The 11274-nt window shown below is 33.5% G+C and overlaps 1 non-coding gene across 1 annotated transcript; it reads left to right on the top strand.

The window, feature by feature from the left end:
* The first annotated feature begins 10589 nt into the window (after positions 1-10589).
* On the top strand, positions 10590-10689 carry LOC141593411 (small nucleolar RNA Z266). Its single transcript, XR_012521495.1, has one exon. It is a non-coding gene; the product is annotated as a small nucleolar RNA Z266 (small nucleolar RNA).
* Positions 10690-11274: the final 585 nt, after the last annotated feature.

An 11274-nucleotide genomic window follows, 5' to 3' on the forward strand; every position in this document is an offset into this window, starting at 1 on the left:
ATTAGCTCAATTGGTAGAGCATTTGTGCAATTGCACAAAGGATGTAGGTTCAATTCCTACATGAGCTTCTATTATCAATATATGTAACATAAGTGTTACTTTATCAAATAAACAGTGTTATTATATATACGAAACAATGTTACATTATCAAATAACTAGTGTTATTCTTAGCTAGCATCACTTTGTTCGATAATTATTGTTACCACATAGAACAACTAATGTTACTACAAAGTGTAACTAGTGCTTTATATATGTTCGTCTATGTGGGGCTCGAACCCACACCATGTGCAATAACACATTGCTCTACCTTTTGAGCTAATAGACGACAATGGCCAAATCCGATATGAAAGTAGACAAATAACAACTTATACTCGTAGATAAGAATTTTTCAACCCAAACTAGCACTAACAAGGCTCAGTGAGTCAGTGCATGTGTAGCCCTTTTCAGGTATAGTAGAAAACCTCTACTGCATTCGGGTTAGTCCAATGTTAAATTACATATGTAAATGCCTTAAAAACCGTTGTAGACAACTAGCTTTTGACGAACTCTCATTGTTAGTAAAAACTCACTAGCTTAGATGAGTTTTCTTTATTTTCCTCAAAACCATATTCTACGCTCATTTTACACTCTACTGCGCAGTCAGTAAAAAATTATAGCATAAGAGATAGCTATCAACTTAAACAAGCCAAATGTATCGATACTCAGCGAAGTCAGTAAAAAATTATCACCCCTAAATTATGAACTACTCAAAACTACAAGTTCAAAGTTCCTTTAAGCAGGCAAAACAACATACCGAGCAGAAGATTCAACGGGATTTTCAAGCTGCTCATCTCTCACAGAAATATTAAAAGGGACATCAGCAGCAGCTCCTTTACTAGCAGAACAAGACACATGATAATGCTTCGAGAACCCTCCACTAAACAAAATAGAGTTCCAATTCTGGTAACCTACAACAACAGGATTACCTAGACAATTAAAGAAAACACCTCGATTCCTCAAACTAACACTGGCTCTTCTGCACTTATAGCCACTACTATCACCAAAGAACACGGCAGCTGGCTTCGCAAAATCTACAACATTCCCACACCCTGTCATTAATCCATCGACATATATATCTCCAGGAACCGACTGCGGCCCTGAAGCAGCCATCACTACTTTCCTCAAACTAGGATTTATCCCCGGAAACTTATTAATTTGATGGCTACTATATAACCTTACACAACTACTTCTCTGAGTAAAATTTCCTGCCTTGAAATACGAATGAGCACCCAAATTCCTCTTCTCCCTAAATTTAGCCTGACTAATTACAGCTCTTCGTAAAGGCAAACTGCAAATTGAATTAAGCTTAGATAGCAAAATCAATTGCATATTTCAAACCTTAATTACGAAACATCTGCAATCTATATTACCATAAACCCTTACACCAATCTAATCCCCTTTCAAAACAAGTCAATCTTCCAGCTTCAATCACATTAACAAACTTATATAATCAAAGATAAGGCAGCAGCAGCAGCAGCATAATACCTAGAATGTTCAGTATCAATCAATAAGCGAGCTAACAATTGATTCAATAAATTCAACGAATAAAATCGAATTTAGACAGGATAAATACATAATTAACAGATAAGAAAAGAGGAAAATGTGAAATTAGCTGACCTAATTGGGAAATGAGGTGAAAATGGAGATGATCGGCGTGAATCGACGGAGAAAACCCTAGAAATTGGGGAAGAACAGAGTTCACCGGAGGAGCTCGGTTGAAGATGATGAATTGTAGACAGAAAAAGTGGACGAAGTAAATGAATTGAGTAAATGAACTTAAAATGTGTGCGTTAGTTAATTAGAATTATATAGGGGACACGTGGCAACATCTGGTGTGTCTCTAATTTTTAGATCCAATGGTTTAGAAGGTGTCCAGCCGCCTCACCCTAAGAAGGGTGCCTCACATGATTCAATCTCTCTCTCTCTCTCTCTCTCTCTCTCTATATATATATATATATATATATATATATATATATATATATATATATATATATATATATATAGAGAGAGAGAGAGAGAGAGAGAGAGAGAGAGAGAGAGAGAGAGAGAGAGAGAGAGAAGTGATCATGTAAGTCCACCTTTTTTGGTTGAGTCCATAAGTCCTAATCTAAGCATTTGGATGAAAAAGATGAAGGGCTGGGATTAGATCTTAAAAAGAGAATGAATGGCTCAGATTATAACAAAATATGTGGACTAGATTTAGCCTATAAAAAGAAAAACCCTAACTATTTTCCTCACTTTCCTGCCTCCCTCCTTCTCTCTCATCCTCTCTCTCCCTCTCTAAACCCTCACCCTACAAACCCTAAATATCTCCTCTCCCCAACTACCGCCGCCTCCTCTCCGCCCTACACTCGCCACTGCCGCCGCCTCACCAACTACACACCACCATGATTTTTTTTTCTCCTCTGTCTTTCTCCTTCTCCCCTTCACCCACCACACACCACCACGCCGACTCCCACACGCCCCGCCGCCACCTGCAGCCGCTCACTCCCCTTCTCCTTTCTCTTTCTTTTTTTCAGATCTGGAAAAAATAAAGGGTGGTTTGTGGTTGTTTTTTGATTTTTTGGGATGGTGGTGTCGGGTTTGTTGCAGGTGGGTTTTTTTTTTTTTTTTTTTTTTTTTTTTTTTGTGTGTGTCGTGTGTGTCGGAGGGAGATGGGGATGGTGGTGGGTGGTGGGTCTGCCGCCTCCTTCCCCTTTTTTTTTTTTTTTTTAATTTACGGTTGGTGGTGGCGGTCACAAGTGGTTTCATGACGGATTGGGTGCTAGTGGTCGTTATTCATTAAAGTTACAACGCTAAATGGCTAAAGTTACGCGTATATGGACTGGAGTTACACTCGTAACACGATAAGATTACATCTATATTGACTAAACTTCCACCCGGGCTAAAGTTACATTCTTGAAGGACAAAAGTTACACTTGAAAGGACTAAAGTTACAATAATGATGTATATTAATTCAAGTTTCTACCTACAAACCACCCTATAACTAAAGTTACGACTAGGGATGTCAATGGATCGGGTTCGGGTCGGGTGAAGCCTCATCCGTCATTCATCCGTCCTTTTAAAATCTCATCCAACCCGTCCATCATCCGTGAAACATATCATCCGTCATCCATCCATTCATCATCCATGGATGAAACGGGTGGATCGGGTGATAAACGGGTGTTGTGTATTTATATATTTCAAGTTCAAAAAAAATAATGATTTTTTTTTTCTCTACAAAAATAAAGTTAGATAATTATTTAGTTTAACTTTCTAGTGAGTAGGTTCTAGATAATTATTTAGTTTAACTTTCTAGTGAGTAGGTTCACAAAATATCTATATTGAGAGTAGACAAATATGAAAATTTAAATATTTTATATCTTAATAATGTGTTATATGTAAAAAAAATTAAATAAATAGTAATAAAATCGGGTGATGGATGGATGTCGGGTGGAATTTCTTCATCCAACCCATCCGTCATCCATCATCCGTTTCATCCGTCATCCATCCATCATCCATTTAAGTCGGGTTTCATCCATCTTTTAGGATCGGGTGGATCGGATTTTGATGGATGCGGGTGAAATTGACATCCCTAGTTACGACTTCAACGACTAAAGTTACACTTAAAAGGGGTAAAGTTACACTCGTAAAAGTATACAAATTCAAATTTATGCATAGAAATCATCATACGACTAAAATTACACTCAAAACGACTAAAGTTACACTCAAAATGACTAAAGTTACACTTGTAGGGCAGTATAGTTACACTCCTAAAATTATACAAATTCAAATTTATTTATTTAAAATTTCATTTTTATAACATAAATTTAAATTTTTGTGAATAAAATGTCTTGAAAAGGTTAAAGTTACACTCTAAAAGTTAAAGTTACACTAAAAAGTCATTAAATGAATAAAGTTACACTCATAGTACAGTAGAGTTACCCTCAGAAAATATGTGGCTAAGAATAGGACTTAGGGACTCAACCAAAATGAGGGACTTACCTGAACCTATATATATATATATATATATATATATAGAGGCGGGATCCGGTGAGGACGGCTAAATATTTGAGGATTGAGGATTGCAATACAATATCACGAAAAAAATCAGACTTGTCCAAAAAAAAAAAATTTTTATAAATTTTTTTTTTTTTTTTTTTATTTGCGCAGCTATTTTTTTCGTGTGATATTGTTTCAAACAACCTGTGATGTATTGAATATCACGAAAAAAATCAGACTTGTCCAAAAAAAAAATTTTTTTATAATTTTTTTTTTTTGCGCAGCTATTTTTTTCGTGTGATATTGTTTCGAACAACCTGTGATATTGTATTGAATATCACGAAAAAAATCAGACTTGTCCAAAAAAAAAAAAAATTTATAACTTTTTTTTTTTTTTTTTTTTTTTTGCGCAGCTATTTTTTCCGTGTGATATTGTTTCGAACAACCTGTGATATTGTATTGAATATCACGAAAAAAATCAGACTTGTCCAAAAAAAAATTTTTTTTATAAATTTTTTTTTTTTTTTTTTTTTTGCGCAGCTATTTTTTTCGTGTGATATTGTTTCGAACAACCTGTGATATTGTATTGAACAACCTGTGATATTGTAACGAAATCCTCAATCCTCAAAAAGATAGTGTATCCTCACATGATCCCATTCCTATATATATATATATATACTCCCTCCTATTCCAGATAACCGTCCCATTGTCCATTTCCGTCTATTCACAATAATGTCCCATTGTTCATTTTTGGTAAGTGTTGTGTGGTCCAAATTCAATTCCATTTCCGTCTATTCACATAACTGTCCCATTGTCTGTTTTGTGTGGTCTAAACTCACTTTCTTAATTCTTGTGCCATATTCACAATGGGACGGTTATCTGGAATAGGAGGGAGTATATATAGTGTCAAGTTCTCCTAAGTCCCTTGCATCTATTGAGTCCTTATAAGGGCTCTTGGATGAAGAGAATGGAGGGATGAGATTAGATCTCAATGGATGGCCACAAATCAATCTAGTCTAATTACCTCCTCATTGCAATTAAGTTACTCCCTAATCCATTCATCCTTCATTATCACAAACTCCTTCCTTCTCTCTAAATCTCACAACCTCTCCTTTATTTCTCATCTAACAAAACCAAACAATTACTCAAAAAAAAACCCCAAAATAATTACTCAAAAAAAACCCAAAATATCAATCAAAAAAAAAAAAAAACCCTCCCACTCACCCCACGACCTCAGACCACCCGACCCCCACCTCAGACCACCCGACCCCCACCCCCGGCCACTCACCCCACGACCACACCACCACCACCTACACGCGGCCCCACCACCTCCTGCTGCCGCGCGTCGACACCACAACCACAGCCCGACAACCTCTCCTCCTCACTGCCTTCATTCCCTTCCCCGCCGTCGTCCACTTCCCCGCCGTCGTCCTCACTGCCTCCTCCCACCCCAGACCCCGACACCTCTCCTCCTTCCACCACGCACTACCGCTCTACTCCCTGCCACCTCTGAAACTACCACTCTCATGCTTCCACCACGCCCCACCTGAAACCACCACTCTCCTCCTCTCCTACTGTTTTTTGTTTCAGATTCATTTTGTTTTTTTCAGATTCATTTTTTTTTCTTTTATTTTTGGGTTTTCTAGTATTGGTGTTTATTTCATTTGATTTTTGTGATTTTTGTTTATTTGATTTTTGTTCAATTTTTGTTTATGCACCATTTATTTGATTTTTGTTTTGTTCTTATTTTGGGTTTTTTTTTCGGCTCTTTTTATTATTTTAGATCTAGTATTGTTAGCTTTTATTTTGGTTTTTTATTATTTCCGTTAAAATTACACTTTACTCTGTTACAATTACACTTTTTTCTGTTAAAATTACTCTTTTTTCCGTTAAAACTACATTTTTTTTGTTAAAATTACATTTAGATCTAGTATTGTTAGTTTTTATTTTGGTTTTTTATTATTTTTGTTAAAATTACACTTTTTTTATTATTATATTGTCTTGTTTTATATTTACAAATCTCACTATATTTTAGATTTGGTATTTTGGTTTTTATTTCGATGTTTTGGGTTTTATATTCACATTAGTTACACTTTTTTTTTTGTTAAAATTACACTTATGGTCATTAAAGTTACACTTTTTTTGGTTAAAATTACACTTTTTTGGTTAAAATTACACTTTTTTTGGTTAAAAATACCCTTATTTCTGTTATAATTACACTTTTTCCTGTTACAATTACACTTTTTTCTATTACAATTACACTTTTTCTTGTTGGTATTATACTTTTTCTTGTTACAATTACACTTTTTCCTGTTAAAATTACACTTTTTTTTTGTTGGAATTACACTTTTTCTTGTCAGAATTACACTTTTTCTTCTTACAATTACACTTTTTTTTATTACAATTACACTTTTTATGTTAAAATTACATTAATTCTGTTACAATTACACTTTTTCCTGTTAAAATTCCACTTTTTCTTGTTGGAATTACACTTTTTCTTGTTACAATTACACTTTTTCTTCTTACAATTACACTTTTTTTGTTACAATTACACTTTTTATGTTAAAATTACACTCAATTCTGTTACAATTACACTTTTTCCTGTTAAAATTACACTTTTTCTTGTTGGAATTACATTTTTTTCCTTTAAAATTACACCTTTCTACTTTAAAATTACACTTTTTTCGGTTAAAATTACACTTTTTCCTGTTAAAATTACACTTATCTCTATTAATGACTAAAGTTACACTCTTGGACTAAAGTTAGACAGACTAATTTGGACTATTTGGACAATTTGGACTAACTAATTTGGACAATTTGGACAACATGGACTAACTAATTTGGAGTATTTGGACTATTTGGACGAACTAATGGAGTTTACGACTAAATTGAATACAATATTTACAACTAAATTTGGACTAAAATTATACAATTTTGGACTAAAAATACATTTTTGGACAGAAAATACACTATTTATGAATAATTTTGAACTAATAATACACTATTTACGACTAAATTTAGAGTAAAATTACACAATTAGAACTAAAGTTACACAATTCATTTATTTTGAGTCATTTAGATTGTGCAATTTCAATCATTGTCCACTAAAGTGTAACTTAGTAAATTGATAGTGTGTGTATCTTTTATCATTTTATGAGTGTAATTTTAGTCCACAAAAGTGTAATTTTAGTCCAAAAAAGTGTAATTTTAGTCTACAAATGTGTGACTTTAATCCACAAATGTATAAATTTAGTCTACAAAAGTGTAATTTTAGTCCACGGAAGTGTAATTTTAGTCCATAAAAGTATAATTTTAATCCAAATGTATAACTTTAGTCCAAATTGTGTAATTTTAGTCCAAATTGTGTAATTTTAGTCCAAATTTCTGTAACTTCAGTCCAAATTATTATAACTTTAGTCCAAAAGCGTAACTTTAGTCATTGAGAAGATAACCTTAGTAGAGATAAATGTAACTTTAATGAAGACAAGTGTAATTTTAAAGGAAAAAAGTGTAATTTTAACAGAAAAAAGTGTAATTTTAACGGAAAAGTGTAATTTTAACCCGAAAAAAAGTGTAATTTTAATAGAAAAAAGTGTAATTTTAACGGAAAAAAGTGTACTTTTAACAAGGAAAAAACTGTGATTTTAACCAAAAAAAGTGTAATTTTAACGGAAAAAAGTGTAATTTTAACGAAAAAAAGTGTAATTTTAATCGATAAAGTAATTTTAATAGATCCTAAATCACACAATACCAAAAAAAAATTTTAAATACGAAATTTGGCAAATATATATAACAAGACGGATATTAACAAAGTGATATCAACAAGAAAAAGGTAAAAAATGAGATTTCATAACTAATAGATTTAGTACTATAATTTTAACCGGAAAAAAAAAGTGTAATTTTAACACAAAAAAGTGTAATTTTAACGGAAAAAAGTGTAATTTTAACAAGGAAAAAACTGTGATTTTAACCCAAAAAAGTGTAATTTTAACGGAAAAAAGTGTAATTTTAACGAAAAAAAGTGTAATTTAAACCGATAAAGTAATTTTAATAGATCCTAAATCACACAATACGAAAAGAAAATTTTAAATACGAAATTTGGCAAATATATATAACAAGACGAATATTAACAAAGTGATATCAACAAGAAAAAAAGTAAAAAATGAGATTTCATAATTAATAGATTTAGTACTAAAATCAAACTATAATTTGTAAGAATGTCAATAACCGGAAAAAAAAAGACCAAAACATCAAAATTGAAAAAAAAAAAACGGAAATGAAAAAAAAAACGGGTCAATGAAAATTGATCTATTTTAGTAGATCTAAGATTAAAATAAAAAAAACTCACAAATTTGAAACAATATTATATAGCAAGACGATATAAGGAGGAAAAAACAACAAAAAAATAAAAAGAACACCCAAACATCAAGTTTAAAAAAAAAAAAAAAAAAATTAAAAAATGACGTCGGGGCGGCGGCGGCGACGGCGGTGGTGATGGCGGTGGCGGTTGGCGACTGTGGTGGTTTCTGGTGGGTGGTGGTAGGTGGATGGTGAATGAGGAAAAGATGAGTAAATGATTTATTTGGATTTTTTGGGTTTTTTATTTGTTTGGTTTTTTGGGTTTTTTTTTCTTGATTTTTTTGGAGAGAATATGGAGAAGTGAGATATAGAGAGAGAATAAGGAGATTTGATAATGAGTTGATGAATGAAAGATGAGGAGGATTAATGTAGTTAATGAGAAAATTAGAGGAAGATGACAAAATTAGAGTATTAACCTTAATTTTTGTGTTCTCATCTTAGCCCTCCATTTCCAAGATCCAATGGCCCATAATGGGACTTATGGACTCAAATGTAAGAGGAGGACTCACTTGATCTTATTACTATATATATATATACATATATATATATATATATATATATATATATATATATACATATATATATATATAGGGGCGGGTTCAGGTACAAACTGCCTTAACGTACGAACCGTATGAACTACTTTATACGCCGTCAGATTACTATTATGTTGTTCTTTAAATCCTAGCCACACAACCCATTATTACCCCACGCACTAAACTTTCAAATCTCTCCTTCTACCCCAACCTCCGTACAACCACCAGTGGCGGCTCCAGGAATTGAACAGAGGGGGTGCGGAAATTTTACAAAATCAAAAAGACTTTTAATACGTGGCGGCGAAATTAAGATTAATATAATAAAATTTCATACATTCCACATACGTCTTAATTTCTTAAAGGATTTTTTAATACGAAGCTATCAAACCGACGCAAAATTAGAATATGAAAGAACATTTATTATATACCAAACAAATTATTCTTTTTGGTAATTTTTTTAATAATGATGAACATATTTATCAAGAATTTTATAATTATAATACTAAAACTACTTGTTATATTAGGGAGAGAGTATTTAATTATTTATTAGGCCTATTTTGTACAATGATAGTTGAAAAATAATTAAAAGAAAAAAAAACAAAAATTGTTGATTGTAGGAATCGAACCCACGACCTCTAGGTTAGAATAAATGCTTCTTACCACTAAAGCAAACAAACAATAATGTAAAATATTGCACAATAATTTATTTATTTCTGATTTAGAGGAGGTGCGGCTGCGCCCCCTGCACCCCCTCAAGAACCGCCCCTGACAACCACCACTACCACCGTTACCATCGGAGCACCGACATAGATCTCGTCGGCGTATCTCCGAGGCCATCATCGTCGACGCCGTTCTTATTCTTCCCTCCTTTTTCCTTCCAGCATATTCCTCATCACCGCCCGTATCGAGATAGTCAAAGGTGAAGATGTTGGTGGTTTTGTTGAGGCGGTCCGATCAATTCAACGGTGGAAAGAGAAGGTGATTAAGGTTTCTGAAGGATGAAGCATCGGTTGACATTGTTCGATAAAGGTTTCTAAAGGATGAAATCGATTGATCGGCGCCGCTTACTAATTAGGATTTCTTATTTGAAGTTTTAAATGATTGTTAATTGAAAAACAGTAGTGATTGGTGACGGATGTATGTCGGTGCTGGTCGAAAAAGTGGCGAGAGGCGTAAACAACGTGAAAGTGACAAAAATGATTAGCATTTCGTCTTTGGTCACCGGAGTATTTGCCGGCGACAGTGGCGTTAACGTGGTGGTTATGAGGGTGATGATGGGTTGGGCAGTGGTAGTTATGGTTAGTTCGTAGTGGGTGGATACGTAAAATATTGTTTCAGATACACATATAATATCACTTAGATACACAAATCATTTAAGGATTAACAATTGAGTAATTGTTATGTACATATTAGCTGACTACCTATCAGGAGATATGAAGTTGGAAGTGTAGAGCCTTGTGAAGTGGAGGAGCTCATAGTTACCATGTTTGAAATTCGAGAATCACAGGTATCACCATTCATGTTGTATTGATTTTCATCTCTCGTATTCACCATCATTTGCTCTCTATTTATCATTTCATGTGTTAATTCAAATCTCTATTTCTCATTTCATGTTTTTTGACTCATTTGACGACATCTTACTGTATTTGAATTCGTTTCATTCTAGTAGTGAATGTGTGTATGGCAAGAATGATGAATCAATTAGATGGGTGAAGGATGTATTTCCTTGTGAACTCAAAAGCATTTGAGGCATTAATATTTTTCTGACTTGCCAACACTGTTTTTCTAAGGCTTTTTTTTCCACTGTTAATGTTCCAAAATTATTTGTGGCAATGCCATACTCATTACTCATTACTCATTACATGAATGATGGTGTAATTGAAGAGCTTTGTTGTTTAACTGAAGTTAAAAGGAAATGAGGTTTCTTATTAGCATATTTTCTGAACTCTTAAATCTTTACTACATTGTTGGAGTGATTTTGATTCGTTTTGAAGGAAAAAAAATAAATCCCACCAAACCAAATCCCTCGCCTTCCCTTTCCCTCCTATCCCATCAAAACAAGGCCTTCAAAGTTCAAAATCCCAAATGTTCCTCCATTAACAAAAAATATCAGTTTACCCCCAACCGACAAACCACCATCCTAAACCCAGCCAATCACCACCCCCACTTCTTTTACTTCGTCGTTTTCTATTTCCCAACCATCATATTTGATGGCCATCACCATAAAACGCCCTACACGCCACGCCCCATTTACTCTCTTCATCTGTTCGGGTTCTTATTTTTCAAAATTCTCGTGAAGTCCTATACTGCTTTTTGCATATACTCTGTATTTAGTAAAACCATTTATCTCTGAAGTTGAATG

Source organism: Silene latifolia, chromosome 7, assembly GCF_048544455.1.
Source record: "Silene latifolia isolate original U9 population chromosome 7, ASM4854445v1, whole genome shotgun sequence".
In the NCBI taxonomy this organism is placed as follows: Eukaryota; Viridiplantae; Streptophyta; class Magnoliopsida; order Caryophyllales; family Caryophyllaceae; genus Silene; species Silene latifolia.